An 18,560-nucleotide genomic window follows, 5' to 3' on the forward strand; every position below is an offset into this window, starting at 1 on the left:
AAACATACATCAGTAAACCCCATTATCTTTGGGCTTTATATAAATATAGAAACAAATATATTAACAAAGCAAAACACAAAAAAACACCAAAATAAAAACATTTAAAATCAATTCACACAGCAGTACACATATTCAACACACACAGACAATATTTTAGTCACCCCTAATTCACTGGAAGCTATGGCTGGCTGGAAATGCCACCTACATCATAGTCAGTCTGTCAAAATGATGGCAGCCTCATGTGAAGGGAGCATTCCATTTTAAAATCCCCAATGCTCTGTATGAATGCTCCAGACCCTGAGGAGGCAGACCAAAGGGCTAGCTGGGAGCAGAGACATGTATGAGTGGGGGGGGAGTGTAATAATTTCAAAGAAAGGAGGTCCTGTAGGAAAGGGGGAGGCCTAAGTTAAGGGGAGTGGCCTTATATATATAGAGGGAGCCATTTTCTGTTACCCTCAGCCATCTTAATTATCTGGCTTGGGAACAGCTTCCCACCCACCCACCCTCCCTTTGTTATGTTCTGTGATGGAGTTCTGTGTTGTGCTAATTGTGTTTTCTTGTCACAGCAGGTGGATGAAGGTCCTTGCCAGTCAGGGTTAGACCAGCGGTCCAGTGGAAATGGTTCTGGACTCATCCCTCCCCTAGCCTCGGGATGAAGTTATGATGAAGGATGGGCCCACTGAGCCAAAGCCAGTGGTTAGCATGGATGGTATGGTTAAGTCATGGTGAAGGACGTGCCCAGTGAGCAAAAGCCAGTGGTTAGCATGGATGGTATTGGAAGGCCAGTTGGAAGGCCAATTGTGGTATATGGACAAGGGGGGAGGCAAGCTCCCAAGTTACGTTAAATGGTTGGCAAGGATCTGGTAATGGAAGTTGCGGTTAATGAATGTCATGTTAAGGTGTTATGTTAATAATGGTATTGTTTTAAATAAAGCTGTGGCCTGTTTGTCACCATTTATATCTTGCGTCAAATTATTCTGGGTAAGTTGTTATAAGTAAAAGGGGTTTCTTCCTACACTATCCCAACTATCTTCACACATGTACTGTTTGTAGTGATCTCCCTTCACACTAAGAAGTTTCACTCTGCACATATGATAGTTCCCACTGGACTAGAGTCCTGGTGTAGACTAGTATCCTGATAAAGAGTCACTTTAAACATCAAACTTGAAAGTGTTTTCAAGCATCTTAAAGTTGCTTCAAGATCACCAAAAGTGCACTCTCCGGGAATTTTTTGACCGTCCTGTATCTTTATCAAGATAATGAAAAAGATGGAGACCCAGAAGAGTCGAAATGTTGATGTTTGTTTGGTAAATATTTTTTTTCACAAATTCCTAGAGAGTGCTTGATCTTTGATATATATATATTTATTTGTTTTTATATTTGAATTATATTTTATTGATTTTGAGTTTAAAGTGAACATAGAGCAGAATGGAGGTTACCATTAGTCCATACAATCAGAAGGAGAGGACATGACGAAACCAGTAATTTCATATAAACAGAATGTCAGTGACATACATCTGGCGCAGTAATTTCTCGTTAATTATACACTCGAAGGAGGAGAGAGAGCCCCATCTGTGCAGATTCCCCTGACAGGGACCAAGGAGTTAAGAAGAGGTTAACACCCCCCCCCCCACCTACTTCCCCCCCTCCCCCTTGCATTTTCTTTATTTCCTAAACTAACAATAATATTTCTTTCATGGTTTTATTAATTGGAAATTAACAGTTCACCTGCCTATGGTTTGTGGGTTGGACAAGTTTCCCTTAAATTGCTCGGCTATGGAGGCATAACATGGGGCTAAATTATGTGTAGCCAACCTGCTTACCTGCTTATTAAAGGCCAGACGTTTTGCTTGTAAATAATGAAGTTTATATGATTATTTGTTTTGTGTTTAAAGACATGACGGTTAACCCCTTCAGGACGGAGTCAATAGTGCACGTTCTGATCAAAACAAAACGTAAACAAAAACTGGAATTTGCGCTATATGTCTGTTCACCCGTAGTTCCCCTCTTTCAAATTATATGCACCCACACTTATTATATATCATTTTGTTCAGGAGAAACAGGGCTTTAATCTATCCTTAACTATTCATATATGGAACATAATTTATTATGAATAAAATAAAAAAAAATGTGAGAAAATAATTTTCTTTTTAAATTTGCATTTCCGTCTGACATTTTAACTGTGAATGTCATAACACTGTACTGCAAAAAAATGCACATATTTGTAATCAGTGATGTCTCACGAGTACAACAGTACCCCCCATTAACAGGTTTTATGTTGTTTTTGTTACAGGGTCAAATATAGAACGTTCCATTTTCAAATTGAAATTTTCCAGATTAGTAATGTTACCTTTGAGACGGTGTGGTAGCCCAGCAATGAGAATTACCCCCATAATGGCATAGCATTTGAAAAAGTAGACAAGCCAAGGTATTGAAAGTGGGGTATGTTTAGTCTTTTTTAGTAGCCACTTAGTCACAAACACTGGCCAAAGTTAGCGTTCATATTTGTTTTTGTGTGAAAAAAGCAAAAACAAATATTTGCCCAGTGTCTGTGACTAAGTGGCTACTAAGAAAGACTGAACATACCCCACGTGCAATACCTCGGGTTGTCTACTTTTGCGAATGGTATGCCATCATGGGGGTAATTCTCATTCCTGGGCTACCATACGCTCTCAAAGGCAACATAACCAATCTGGCAAATTTCAATGTGAAAAAGATGAAATGCAAGCCTTATATGTGACTCTCTAACTTTCCAAAACACCATAAAACCTGTACATGGGGGGTACTGTTATTCTCAGGAGACTTCACTAAACACAAATATTAGTGTTTTAAAACAGTAAAACATATTACAACAATAATATAGACCATAAAAGTGCCGTTCGCTTGTAAAAAATGCGAAAAACTTCACTTTTACTTCATCGTTGTAATACAATTTACCAGTTTGAAACACTAATATTTGAGTTCAGCGAAGTCTCCCGAGTAAAACAGTACCCCCTATGTACAGGTTTTATGGTGTCTTGGAGAATTAAAGGGTAAAATATAGTGCTTGCGAATTAAATTCTATGCACTTTCTCCCTGTGTTGTCAGGCATGTCAATCAAATTTTAATTAATCAAATCACATAATTACGTTAAAAGATTATTTAAATATACACGTCGAATTTTAATATATATGCATTTATAGGTATTTAAATTCTACGTGTATACTAATGTAATCTTTTATGTAATTATATGTATTTATCTATATATATATTTGCGGTTATTTGTATTTTATATATAGATAGATATATATATATATATAGAATGTCATTCTTAGTGTATTTTGTTACCTATATATATATATTAATAACAAAATACAGTTAGAATGAAATTACATATGCATATATAATTTATATAAAATTTTGTTTCAATATTTTATTTATTTATTTTATTATTTTATTTATTTATTATTTTAATTATACGTATTTATATATACTATATATATGTACATCTATTATATATATAATATATATACATATTATATATATGTAACGTCATTCTAAGTGTATTTTAATATTAATATATATACTTATATTAGTATTAAAATACACTTTTTATGACGTTACATATATATATAATATGTATATATATTATATATATAATATATGTACATATTATATATATGTAACGTCATAAAAAGTGTATTTTAATACTAATATAAGTATTTATGACGTTACATATATATAATATGTATATATATTATATATATAATATATATACATATTATATATATGTAACGTCATAAAAAGTGTATTTTAATACTAATATAAGTATATATATTAATATTAAAATACACTTAGAATGACGTTACATATATATAATATGTATATATATATAATAGATGTACATATATATAGTATATATAAATACGTATAATTAAAATAATAAATAAAATAATAAAATAAATAAATAAAATATTGAAACAAAATTTTATATAAATTACATATGCATATGTAATTTCATTCTAACTGTATTTTGTTATTAATATATATATAGGTAACAAAATACACTTAGAATGACATTCTATATATATCTATCTGTAACGGTATGCGGTATAACCGTCCACGACATCCGTTGGTATCTTCAGGAAATCCACAGTCAGAGTAGGAAGCAAGGCAATATTCCCAATCCTCCCAATAACCGGACGAAACACAGTTTGGGAGTCAACTAACTCGGTTTATTCACAAGCAGCGTATTTATACAGTTCCCCATGCAAGGGGTTTCCACACAGATCATCCAGGGGATTTCTCCCAACATGCATTGTGACTTTCCCAACAGGCATTGCGACACGAGAGGGATACTCCCACTAAAATGGACGATTAAGTGGATTATCCCCTCGTGTAGCAAAACCGACAATTGACTCTAAAATCCATAATTCACATAATATTCGGTACTTTGGAATAATCGAACGTTCGGTAGATAGCTGGGGTCGGAGCGCACACTTTGTGAGAATACCGCTCTGATCCCAGCTGAATTGACCGAACGCCGCACATAATACATTTAAACATGAAAGTTGGTTTAAAAGTACCGAATAAGTACGGGACATATAATGTACCGAACGCGGAACTCCCGAACGCTCTGGAAACCCAGCGGGGCTCGGATCATCGAGTAGCCGTTTTCAAGTCCAGGCTCTCGACGACCGAACACCGCTGCAGAGACAAAGGATCCAAGATGGCCGACCGCCGCATGGTCGGTAGTGGATCGACGGCCACCTAGGAGAGCCCTTAATTACCGATTGCAACAATGTTGCAATCGGTTACTTGGTACCACACGACTTGGGAGTGTGTGGTCGACCTGGGGAGCCCGTATTCGTACGGCGAATGGCCAGGATAGCCGTGTTTTCGTCGTATGAATGCTGGTACGCTGGCAGCGTACGGCTGCCAGCGTGCGAACGGCCATAGCACAATACATACACATTTAACGGAACACATCATACAGTCAGCCTACGGACAACCTATACTGCATATAGTCCAGAAGTGGCTAGATTTGCCACAATGCTCCCCCAGAACCAAGCCGGCATACACAGTCTGATCCCAACGGATCGGCTTGGGGATGTCCGGGAGAGTACTCACAGATCACTTTTCGAGTTCAGTCTGTCTGGATAACCCGTCAGCGTTACCGTTTTGTTTTCCGGGCCGATAGTGAATGGTAAAGTCAAAGGGCTGCAGCGCCAAACTCCAGCGCAGCAGCCGGGCATTGTCCCCAGATACACGGTTCAGCCACACTAACGGGTTGTGATCTGTGAGTAAGGAAAAAGGTTGTCCGTACAAATATGGCTGTAACTTTTTGAGGGCCCACACCACGGCCAGGCATTCTTTCTCGATGGCAGCGTAGCTCACTTCACGCGGTAGTAACTTGCGGCTTAGGTAAGCTACGGGGTGTTCTCCGCCATCGGCTCCCACTTGGCTCAGTACTGCTCCCAATCCAAACATTGAAGCGTCTGTGTGAACAAGAAATCTTTTAGTTGGATCAGGAGCAGTCAACACAGGGGCATTAGTTAGAGCCGTTTTGAGTTGCTGGAATGCCTGCTCACACTCTGGGGCCCAGACAACCTGTCGGGGAAGGTTCTTTTTAGTCAAGTCCGTCAGGGGTTTGGCCAGGGTGCTATAGTCTGGAACAAACTTCCGGTAGTAGCCGGCCGTCCCTAAAAACGCCAGCACCTGAGTCTTAGTCCTGGGGGTAGGCCACTTTGCTACGGCCTCAATCTTGGCTGGCTCGGGTCTCTGCTGCCCACACCCTACTCGGTGTCCCAGATACTGCACCTCAGCCATACCTATGTGGCACTTGCTAGGCTTTAACGTTAACCCAGCCTCCCCAATACGATCTAGGATCGCCCCTATGTGGTGTAGGTGGTCCTCCCAGGTCTGGCTAAAGATGGCTATGTCATCTAGATAGGCACAGGCATACTCTTGGAACCCGTCCAGTAGCCGATCTACCATCCGCTGAAAGGTAGCCGGAGCGTTTTTCATTCCGAAGGGCATGACCTTGAAATGGTACAGGCCAAACGGAGTGACAAACGCCGACTTGGGGACGGCGTCATCGGCTAGTGGAATTTGCCAGTATCCCTTACACAAATCAATGGTAGTGAGATACTGGCCCCGTGCCATCTTATCTAACAGCTCGTCTATCCGGGGCATCGGGTAGGCATCAGACACCGTTTTGTCATTTAGCCTCCGGTAGTCGACACAGAACCGAGTGGTGCCATCCTTTTTCGGTACTAGGACTACCGGCGATGCCCAGGGGCTATCGGAGGGTTCGATAACCCCTAGCTGTAACATCTCATCTAGCTCGGCTTTCATATGGGTACGGACGGATTCCGGAACCCTATATGGAGCCTGTCTCATAGGTAGCTGTCCCAGGGTGTCTACTCGGTGAGTGGCTAGCGGAGTGTAACCAGGTAAATTGGAGAAGGTAGCCCCTTTGGCTTCGATCAGCGCTTGTACCTGGGCACGCTCATGGGCGCTTAGCCGCTCCCCCAGCTGAACTCCCTGGGAGGGCTCTATCGGTGCCTCGGGTTCTAGTAGGTCAGGTAAGGGTAGGTTCTCCTGATCCTCTAAGGAGGAGGCGCAGATGGCCGTCACATCCTCGATCCTCTCATGGTAGGGTTTGAGCAGGTTCACGTGGAGCATGCGTCTCTTCCCTACCCCTGAGCAGGGGCCGATCACATAGGTAGTGTCGCATCGCTGCTCCACTACCTGGTATGGGCCTTGCCAGATGGCCTGCAGCTTGTCTGTGCGGACAGGTTTTAAAATTAAAACCTTCTGTCCCACCTGAAAGCTGCGGTCTCGGGCTCCTCTATCGTACCAGCGTCGCTGTCGTTGCTGGGCCGCCTGGAGGTTGGTGTGTACAGCCTGAGTGAGCGCCTCCAGACGGTCCCTGAATTCCAGGACGTATGATATGATAGGGGTCTCGTTGGTAGTACTCTCTCCCTCCCAATGTTCCCTAATTAAGTTCAAGGGTCCCCGCACCCTCCTCCCAAATAGTAATTCAAACGGGGAGAATCCGGTCGACTCCTGGGGAACCTCTCTATAAGCAAAGAGTAGGTGAGGTAGAAACCTCTCCCAGTCTTTGTGGGTCTCCCCGAACGTCCGAAGCATCTGCTTCAGTGTCCCGTTGAACCTCTCACATAACCCATTGGACTGGGGGTGGTAGGCGGAATTAACTATTGGCTTAATGCCACATACCTTCCACATATGTTGAGTAACTTCGGCCGTAAACTGGGTACCTCGGTCCGAGATTATCTCTTGGGGGAACCCTACCCGGGAAAACACTTTCATTAATGCCTCCGCTACGGTCTCGGCATGTATATTAGTGAGGGCCACAGCTTCGGGGTACCTGGTGGCGTAATCCACTACAGTCAGAATGTACCTTTTGCCAGAGGGACTGGGTTTTGGCAGGGGCCCTACGATATCTACCGCTACGCGGCTGAAGGGCTCTGCGATAATGGGTAGGGGACATAGCTTGGCCTTGTGGCGATCCCCTCGTTTACCTACTCTCTGACATACGTCGCAAGAGGTGCAATACTGGCGCACATCCTGCGAGATGCCGGGCCAGAAGAAGGCATGCGTTAAGCGGTACCGGGTACGGGTCATCCCTAGGTGTCCTGACAAGGGAATGTCATGAGCAATTCTAAGCAGCTCCTGTCTATACTTTTGCGGTACCACTAGCTGCTTGTTAGTCAGGGTGACAGACCCCCCCACATCTTTAGTCGTGACACGGTATAACAACTCCTTCTCCCAGATGTACCGCTCCCCCTCTAGCCCGGTTTGGTCTGTTTGTGCCCGGTCCCTATATACTTGGAGGGTGGGATCGGTCTGGACTTCGGTCGCAAAGGTAGTCGGGGTATCCCAGGACATGGGGGTCGGTTGGGGAGCATGGTCTCTTACCTGAGCCTCAGAGTGTATCGGTGTAGCCGTGGTGCGAGCCTGTTGCCGGGTGGTTACGGGGTGTGCCTCCTGATAGGGAGTCTGGGGAATAAAAGCGGAAGTCATTTGGCCTAAGTCATTCCCCAGCACAACATCTGCAGGTAAATTTTGCATAAGCCCTACTTCCACAGTCCCCTCTCCCACACCCCAATCCAAGTGTACTTTGGCAGTCGGTAGCCGGTATACTGCTCCCCCGGCCACCCGTACTGCCACTGACCCGCCAGTGTGGGTTGAGCCCGGGACCAAATGTGGTGCAACCAAAGTCAAAGTGGCTCCCGAATCCCTGAGCCCTTGTACCTCCTTGCCCTCTAGGGTTACTAGCTGCCGATGATGTTGTCGGTTGTCGGTGGCTCGGACCGACATTACTTCGTGGAGCACCCCTAGCGGCTCCTCAACTTGAGCGCTCAGCAATTCTTGGGTGACGGGGGCTACCTGGTAATGGTGTGCAGCAGCCCTTGGTGCCAAATTTTGTCGCACCTGATTCCAAGCCTGCCGGCTCCGGTTTTGGGTGCACTCCCGAGAAATGTGTCCCCACTGCTTGCAGGTGTGACACTGAATGTTAGCCCGGCCGTTGTATCGGGAGGGGGGTGGTGGAGTATTCAGTGCTGGCCTGTGCAGGGGTACGGTGGGGCCGGTAGGAGTAAAATTATGGGGTGGCCCGGTAATCCGAGGGAGGGCCTTATTCTGTGATCCGTGATGCCTCCGGGCATCAAAATGCTGATCCGCCAATCTAGCGGCTTCGGGTAGGGTGAGGGGTTTACGGTCTCTCACCCATTCTTGTGCGTCTGGGGACAAGCCATTAAAAAACTGCTCCAGTAGCATAAGCTGTCGTAACTCCTCCATATTAGTGGCGTTGCTGGCCTGTATCCATCCTTGCGATGCTTGATCCAGCTTGTGTGCCCACTCTGCGTGAGAATCTTTCTCCGGTTTGCGCAAGCCCCTGAACTTGCGCCGGTATGCTTCTGGGGTAATAGCATACCTCTCCAAGATCGCCCTCTTTACTTTAGGGTAATCTTTGCTGTCCTCTCGAGGTACAGCACGGTAGGCTTCAGCTGCCCTACCCGATAATTTACCGGCCAGCAGCGGTACCCATACTGCGGGTTCCAGATCGTGCAAATCGCACAGCCGCTCAAAATCCTGTAAGTACCCATCGATTTCGTCCTTTTCTTCACAAAACGCTTTAAAGGCGTGATGTGGGACTTTGGGCTTTATTTGTCCATAGGTGGAGGCAGTAACAGACTCTGCCCTAGGTGGGGTTGCTGGTGGGTTGGTTGCCAGCAGATAGTCCTGTACATCCGATATCATCACGGTCAGCATTTCCAACGATACTGGTTGCGGCAGAAACTCCAACCTGGTTCGTAGCTCTTTTTGGAATGGGGTCTCTTCCTTGGCTGGTGGAGGTGTAGCGCTGCGGGCTCTGTCTCCCTCCATTAGTTCAGCGATCAGCACAGCCTTAGATTTGTTGCTGGCTATCTTGCCCCTGGCTTCCAGTAGCTCTTTTAAAGTCTGTCGTTTCAGTATGGTGTAGTCAATCTCCATACGAATTGCCCTTGCTTTCCTTGTTCGGTAGTTCCAGTTTACACGAACGCTGCTTTTTCGGCTGTAAGGTTCGGATCCCGTCGCTTGCCACCAATTGTAACGGTATGCGGTATAACCGTCCACGACATCCGTTGGTATCTTCAGGAAATCCACAGTCAGAGTAGGAAGCAAGGCAATATTCCCAATCCTCCCAATAACCGGACGAAACACAGTTTGGGAGTCAACTAACTCGGTTTATTCACAAGCAGCGTATTTATACAGTTCCCCATGCAAGGGATTTCCACACAGATCATCCAGGGGATTTCTCCCAACATGCATTGTGACTTTCCCAACAGGCATTGCGACACGAGAGGGATACTCCCACTAAAATGGACGATTAAGTGGATTATCCCCTCGTGTAGCAAAACCGACAATTGACTCTAAAATCCATAATTCACATAATATTCGGTACTTTGGAATAATCGAACGTTCGGTAGATAGCTGGGGTCGGAGCGCACACTTTGTGAGAATACCGCTCTGATCCCAGCTGAATTGACCGAACGCCGCACATAATACATTTAAACATGAAAGTTGGTTTAAAAGTACCGAATAAGTACGGGACATATAATGTACCGAACGCGGAACTCCCGAACGCTCTGGAAACCCAGCGGGGCTCGGATCATCGAGTAGCCGTTTTCAAGTCCAGGCTCTCGACGACCGAACACCGCTGCAGAGACAAAGGATCCAAGATGGCCGACCGCCGCATGGTCGGTAGTGGATCGACGGCCACCTAGGAGAGCCCTTAATTACCGATTGCAACAATGTTGCAATCGGTTACTTGGTACCACACGACTTGGGAGTGTGTGGTCGACCTGGGGAGCCCGTATTCGTACGGCGAATGGCCAGGATAGCCGTGTTTTCGTCGTATGAATGCTGGTACGCTGGCAGCGTACGGCTGCCAGCGTGCGAACGGCCATAGCACAATACATACACATTTAACGGAACACATCATACAGTCAGCCTACGGACAACCTATACTGCATATAGTCCAGAAGTGGCTAGATTTGCCACACTATCTATATATAAAATACAAATAATCGCAAATATATATATATAGATAAATACATATAATGACATAAAAGATTACATTAGTATACACGTAGAATTTAAATACCTATAAATGCATATATATTAAAATTCTATAATATATATACATATTATATATATATATAAAAATATATTTAATTTATTTTTAAACATGTTTATTTTTATTTTTTTATTCTTCCCACCAGCAGGGGGACTGTCTGATATTTTAGACAGTGCCCCTGCTGGCAGATCCATAGCCAGCTATAGGGGGCCATGTGATCGCTCTTTGAGAGCGATCACATGGCCCCCGGGGGCCTCATTTGCCGGAGGGGGGCTGCCTGGGCTGTCAGGCAGGCCCCCAGAAGAGGATCGCGGCGGAGGTGAGTACAACTCATCTCCTGGGGGCTTAAGCCGTTACGATCTACCATGCCGTCGTAATGGCTTTAAAGCCCATTTAATGCAGGACGGCATGGTACGTCGTAACGGCGTTAAGGGGTTAATACATTGTTTTTATTTTTAAGAATATAATACAAACCAACAAAACCATTTTGTTGCAAAAACAAAGTACATAGTAATTTATATTGTAAATGTGCTTTTTTTTTTTGTAAATCTGTTTTATTGAAGGTAAATGTGCTTTTAAACCAATTTATGCAAATAAAATAACCCAGACTCGTTATTTATTCTACTAAATGTATAGTCCTAACCCCTTGTTGCTACTCATTCATTTAAAAAGAGCTATCATTTTTTGGCTATTTATTTGATATGCTTGGAGGTATGCCTTAATGTTTTGTACCAGTCTCAGATAATCATGTTTCCTGCAGCAACGGTGCCAAAATTACTGATATCTGCTATTGCTTTCTGCCTAAACAAGATACAGCGTAGCAACACTTTCAGTGAACAAACAGTGATTCAGTGACTATTTCAGCTACCAAGCAAGTATTCTGAGTATTCATTTTAAAGACAAACGGTGATACCTTGGGATCACATATATCAACGGGTGTCACCACTAGTTTATCAGGGTCCTGGGAAAGCCTCACGTCGAAACACCTTATCCGGATTTAGTGTACAATTTTTTATTTCAAACTACCACAATTTTTTTTATTTGATGATTTTCCTGAATAGCATATTTACCTTGTTATTTTTTTTTTATCTGTTTTGATTAGTGAATTAATAATTATCAGAAAGCTTCTGCATAAATTAAGATCTATTTCATTGTTTGTCAAGATCAATGATTTTGTTAAACAGGTTAGTAAATGTAAAACGTAATAAATCCCTCTTTATTGGAAATGTGTTTATATCCGCTCACAAAAATCCACGTCAACATAGAATCAAGATCTATTTGAAGATCTTTGTTCCATTTAGAAGAGAATTTGATGAAGGGCACTCAAGGAGGTACACAGTAGCAGAAGAAATTGAGAATACATTACTTGAGAGACTGTGGTGTATTTATGGTTCGACTCTGAGACTGAATATCTTAAAAGTTTCCAAATTTAGAATCTCTTCAGTTGTATTTTAGTTTCTATACTATAATGCAGCAAATGATGGTCTGACTGATGATCAATCAACATATCTTATTGAATGAGTTTTCAGTCAAATAAACTCTACTGGTCTCATAGAAATACCCTGTTCCAGGTACTTTGAATACTATGTACCGTATCGTGTACTTGGCTTACAATGAGTCAGCTAAAGTAGCAGCCCTTTAATATATGGAGGTTACATGTGAAGCATTTAGAATAAATTTCTTCATTCGTAATATTTCTGAATTCCTTGGCTTGTTTGCAAATGCATAAGTGGTACTCGTATAATGTGTCATTTTATTAATGACACATTACATTTGAATGCTGTTATTACTGTTTTTCCCTGAAATAAGACCGGGACTTATATTAATTTTTGCTCCAAAAACACTAAGGCTTTTTTGGGGTGGGGATGTCTTAATTTTCGGGAGAAAACAGTAACAAGCATGTGCAAGAAAGCAAATCTACGTTCGGGGGAATTCTCCCGATCATAGATCAGTTCACTAAGGCATGGAATCCTGCGAATCTATGTTCAGGGAAAATTCCTCATACATAGATTAGCGAATTAGCGAACTAGCGACGATCTCAACTAGGGCTTTTTTTCAGGGATGTCTTATTTTCGGGGGAAAACTGTAGTAACATTATATTAGAGCAGTGCTTTGATACCATAATCCATAGAAGTCAAATTGATACTTGACAATGCTTAGATTAGGCAGTGATAGGGCTTTCTCCTATGTCAAGCTAGAGTTTTAGACACCCACTAGTTATTCGTACATCACAGTGAATAAAACACATACAAATTCACTTTTTATAAACACTAGAAGGCAAATGAAATAACAAGACAACTAATAAAGAATGATATCGATTGTTTATTGCTTCTCACAAGCAATATCAAATGTATACTGCATTTGTATGTAGACATAGAACCAACATATTTAGATTCTGCTTTATTTTAAACTTAGTTAAAGGGATAACATGTTTCTAGCACCATATGTCACATTAGCTGATGGCTTTCTTCTCACTTAACTCTTATCCTTAGCTACAGCCTTTAGAATGCCACCAGCAGCTCTGTCTATGTACAGTTCCTAATTAAGTCTGTAGACTTCCTTCGGGCAAGACTGCAAGCTCTGAGATAAGTGAGTGATCCCTAAAGCCCAGTACTATTTCATATAACATAGTTTTGCACATTAAAGCAGGAGAGACATCCTCTGCCACTACCACACTCTCAATGGGCACTGGTACCCACAACTGGAGTGCCAGGAGTTTTCTTATGCTGCATTAATGTTGAGGTGTCCAGAATCCTACATTTTATAGCCCAACATATGCTTAAAATAGTTGGTGAGATAGCTCACTGGGCTAATGCATCATCAGTAGAATCTATTCAAGGTTGATATATTCAATTTAGATCAGTAACACAGCCTTGTAGGGCTATTCCTATTAGGAATAGACCTAATAGGAATAGCCCTACAAGACTGTGTTACTGATCTAAATAGCTACCTTTTTATATTGCAACATTGTTATTGTTTTTGCTATAACTATTGGTTACACATACTCTTACCGTAGCCCTCTATCACTTCTATATAAGATACTGATTTATATCCAGGGACCTTGCTCTCACTTTACAGGGAGAACATTTGGTCCCCCCATTTTCCCATAGTGCCCACCCGCACCCCCAACTGAAACCTGTGGGTGGGGGCTATTAATATAAACGGGGGACATAGTGACCCCCTAGGCCTCCACCCATGACCGTCGGGTTGGGGCCTTAATTAAATTAATAATAATAAAAAAAAAAAACAGACGCCAAAAAGAAAATCCATCTTTACCCAGCGAGGGCACCGTGCAGACTGAGCTCCGCAGAGCAGGGAAAGGCTTATAGATCCTTCCCATGCACTGCAATTTGACTGACAGGTAAGTCTCTACATTAACCTGTCACAGCACTCTGATTGGTTGGCTTGGAATCCAACCAATCAGAGTGCTCTGAGTCATTTTACACAGCGTGGGAAAACTCCAAAGAACTTTCCCACGCTCCCACGCTGTGTAAAATGACTCAGAGAACTCTGATTGGTTGGATTTCAAGTCAACCAATCAGAGTGCTTTGACAGGTAAATGTAGAGACTTACCTGTCAGTCTCTTCATTTACCTGTCAGAGCACTTTGATTGGATGGCTTGGAATCAGGCAATCAGAGTGCTCTGAGTCAAATTGCAGGGCATGGGTAGCCTATATAACGCTTCCCCCGCGCTGCAAAGCTCATTCTATGCGGAGCCCACCCTGGGAGAACATGGATTATTTTTTCCGTTGTTTTTTTTTTTTGGTGCGTTTTTTTTCTCTCCAGTTCTTTTTTTATTTTAACAGTTGCGACGGGACAATTATGGAATTTTAATTGGCCTTTTTTTGGGCTGAATAAATAAATTAAAAGAATACATCTAATGGTAAGTATGACATTTTATTTTCCAGGTGTTAGTTTATTGGCCCCACCCCCTCACTATTATTAGGGTGAGGGGGTAAGTAGAGTATTTTTATTGGGGGGAGTGCCTAGGGGCTTGTTTAATTAGGGTCCCCACCCACCGCTCATGGGTGGGGACCTGGGTGAGGACATTAGGTCCCCCCATTATTTATTTAATTAGGGTCCCCACCCACCGCTCATGGGTTGGGGCCATGGGGGGGGGACAATAGGTCCCCCCTTTTGTTACTTAGGGCCCCCACCTGCTGCTCAAGGATGGGGCTGGGGGGGACAATAGGTCCCCCCCTTTGTTACTTAGGGCCCCCACCCGCCGCTCATGGTTCTAAGCTGTCTGATGACACCCCAATGATGTTGCTAAAGATGTAGTTACACCTCCAGCAGCAGAGTGGTTAAATTCTGTAAGTGCATTGTTTCAAAGCGGAATTCTGCACATACAAACTTCAATTTTGCTCCAATCTTTGCAGGGTTATTCCTGCCATGTCACCTATACCTCTAAGCTCTAAGAGGTAGCAAGCACCTCACCGGCTCCTGAAGCCCGTGCCAGCGCTGAAACTGAAAACAAAATGGCGGGAGTCTCACCTGACCCTACAGCACGAGGCTTACAGGGGACACTCGAGGAGCGACTGGATAAGCTATTCTGTCCGCTCATGTGGAAACTGAGAGACAGAGGGGTGCGAGCTGAAAATGAGCAGATGGGAGAGGGCGAGCGGTGGAACAAGAATCCAAACCCCCCTCCCTCCTGGCAGTCAAGCGATGGAGACCATCCACTGCTCCCACATTGGAGAGGCAGACAAGACAAAAGACCCACCCAACGATTACCCACTCGGTCATCTGTGTGGCCATGCTTCAAGCGAGGGATCTTACCTCAAGGGAAGAGAACTCTGGAGGAGAAAATGCAGGTGGCTGCTGCGGCGGAGCCAATAGAGATGCTGCGGCCAGAGGACACACAACGCGGCTGTGGACCAAGAAGTGTACATGAGGTGGAAGGTCCGATACTGTCTAAGTGCCTGGGCACAACTCGGAATGGCAAGCTGTGACAGAGACCAGAACTCTCCCTCTACTGGCATCGGCGGAGTGACTCACAGACCCTATCTGCAGCTAGACTGATTTATAGTCGATTTCACAGTGCATAATTGTCAGACATACCTATTTTATTTACTTTTGTTACTGAGCTCACACTAGCCTTCTGCATTCATTAATTGTGTATCATCCAGAGGTGTTTCCCTCTTGCAATTCCTACAGTCTAACTCTTCAATATTTTTTCCCCTCTCCCTGTTTCATCTGTTAGACCTGAGCTATGGATCTCTTCTAATAACAAAACCAAAAAGTGCAAATGGATATTAGCTTGATTTATGCTGTATGTTGTTATCTCGCGTGATTGAAGCTTACCTATATGTTGACATGTACATGATAAATCCTTGTACTTCAAAAATAAAGAATTAAAAAAATAAAATAAAAATGCATTGTCATCTTTGTGTACTTTGGACCTTGTGGTGACATCTTGGACTTCCTGTCTCCCTGCAACAGTGAAGTGACATCTGACTCTATCACATTAAGAAAAGTCATCCAGCAGGAGATGTTGGAGACATCATCTAAGGGGTCATCAACAAAGGAGTTGACATTTTCTAAAGTCATTGATGATAAAGAGCACATTGTTTTCTTGCTTGTCTCTGTTATTTCCAAATAACATCTAAAGCTCTTTTCAGACACGGTTTCAATCTATTTTAGATAGACTTTTCCATCTGCTGTTACTTTATTTCTGTGCCTGATATAAAGCTTTGCGCACATGACCTCTTTTCGTGAAATACAAGAGGTAATCGACAAATGCTTCAAAGTACTGAATGAAAATGCTTCCTTTTGTATTTTAAAAGAACAGCCACTTGCTGCTCGGAACCTGTACCAAGCATTTGGTTCTAAATGCACAGTTTAGAATACTCGATTTGTCTAGAACCAGGAGACAACGCTTATCTCTCCGGACGGCAGATCTTTAAACATTGCAATTATTTTTATTTAGCTTTCTAATCTGATCATCAAACAAATCTTTAATATTAAATATTGCTTGCTCTTGCTTAAGTCCATATAGAAAATAAAATATTGCAGCTGTGTTTAAAATTCTATAAATAAGATAATCTTAAACATTGCTTTTCTGTGGCTTAATACATTTCATTTTACCTTGTGGGTTTATACTAAAGATCACATCTGTGGATTTACAGCGGAATTCCTAATGGGATGCCTTAACTGTTTATGCTATTGTGTTGCTACCATCTGTGAGTGCAAGGATAACATATTCCTGGATTTTCCAGCATTTTAATTGTCTGCTGGGCTTGCAAAGCAAACAAATCTATATTAACCCTTTGCGATTTTACATCTAATACTCAAACGGTTAAACTATTAAAGTTAGTGTATGATGTAATCTTACACTTGAATCAATATGTATATATTCGAATATGAGAATAGTGTTTAATAGTATGAAACGCGTTTACGGTATGCATAATCTATAAAAATTGGACAGGTAGATGAAAATCTAAATAAAGCAAAGTGGTTGCACTAAAATGCTTCTCTTAGCAGAATCAGTATAGTAGAATGGCTTCAGGAAAATATGGATGGGTAGTAATTAGAACTTATAAAAATAAACAGTTTGAAAAAGTGGCTAAACTCATAAACTCTGATAATGATATAAGAAAGTTTACCCATCTAATGAATACTGTTACCATGAGAATCTGGCATTTATGAGGAGCCTGCCTAGTTCTCTACCTCTCCTGCTTTTTGTCCTTTCTTTCATTCTTTGTTTTTTAACCTCATCCATTTAACTGTACTTGTTCTTACAGTCCTTAGATTTATGTATGTTACTACCTACATCAATACATGACGTGTGAGACATGTCATGATTCCCTTTTATTCCAGAAGTTTGGTCCTTAAGGGGTTAAACTTTCTATTGCTTTGCCATGCTGTAATTCTGTCTTTTCTCATATTCCTGTGATTTTTTTTAATGTGACAATATTTTATAGTGCCAATAAGAATGAGATTTATAATAAAAATAAACCATGGCCATTCTATTGTTCTAAATGGGAGAGCTGAGCATATCTTATAAACCATATGTTTCATTTAAGAAGAGACAGAATAAAGCTACTGTGCATTACATCTTTTATTAACTTGGCAAGTAGCGTCATTCTTGCTTTTCATGTAATTAAGTTACTTTTAGACACAGGAATATAAAAGGCAGCCTCTAAGTTAGAAGCATGTTCTATAATGTTGAACTTCCATTCTACACAAGAGCATAATTGGCAAGGGAAGTATCATTACTCCCTGCAACATTTTTAAAGGGAGGGGGGTTATATCTGCAGAATTTGGCAAACTACTGAAGGTATAAGTAACAAAATTAAGGAAACAGTTACAGAGGAGCACGTTTTAAGCGCAAAGGAGCTCATGCTTATGATGCTTGGCTTGGAGGAACTCTTGAAAATAATATTTAATGGATTCAAGACCACTTGGGAGTTTCATGCGTGTGAATAATATATTACAATAATGTATATACATTGATCAGCTACAACCTTAAAACCACCTGTTCTGTGTCATTGGACACAGCTAGCTTTCGTTCGCCATGTATATTAATGAACCTTGGGCGACCATGACCCGGATGCTGGTTCACCGGTTGTCCTTCTTTGCACCACTTTTGGTGAGTACTAACCACTGCATACCTGGAACACCCCACAAGAGATGTTTTGGAGATATTCTGACCTATTTGTCTAGCCATCACTATATGGCCCTTGTAAAAAATCACTCAGATCGTTTTGGTTGCCGATTTTTCCTGCTTCCAACCCATAAAATTCAAGCACTGACTGTACACTTGCTGCCTAATATATCCCACTCCTGGACAGATTACATTGTAGCAATATAATCAATGTTATTCACTTCACCTGTCCATGGTATTAATGTTGTGGTTGATCAGTTTATTTAACAACATTTTATGATCCGTAGTATAAACCATACCCAATATATTGATCTATAAATGCACACG

At 42.3% G+C, this 18,560-nt stretch overlaps 1 protein-coding gene across 1 annotated transcript in view; it reads right to left on the reverse strand.

Annotated features, from left to right (window-relative positions):
• The window catches only part of KCNB2 (potassium voltage-gated channel subfamily B member 2), a 212,644-nt gene that overhangs the window by 39,539 nt on the left and 154,545 nt on the right, over positions 1–18,560 (reverse strand). The window lies entirely within an intron of this gene.

Source organism: Pelobates fuscus, chromosome 4, assembly GCF_036172605.1.
Source record: "Pelobates fuscus isolate aPelFus1 chromosome 4, aPelFus1.pri, whole genome shotgun sequence".
In the NCBI taxonomy this organism is placed as follows: Eukaryota; Metazoa; Chordata; class Amphibia; order Anura; family Pelobatidae; genus Pelobates; species Pelobates fuscus.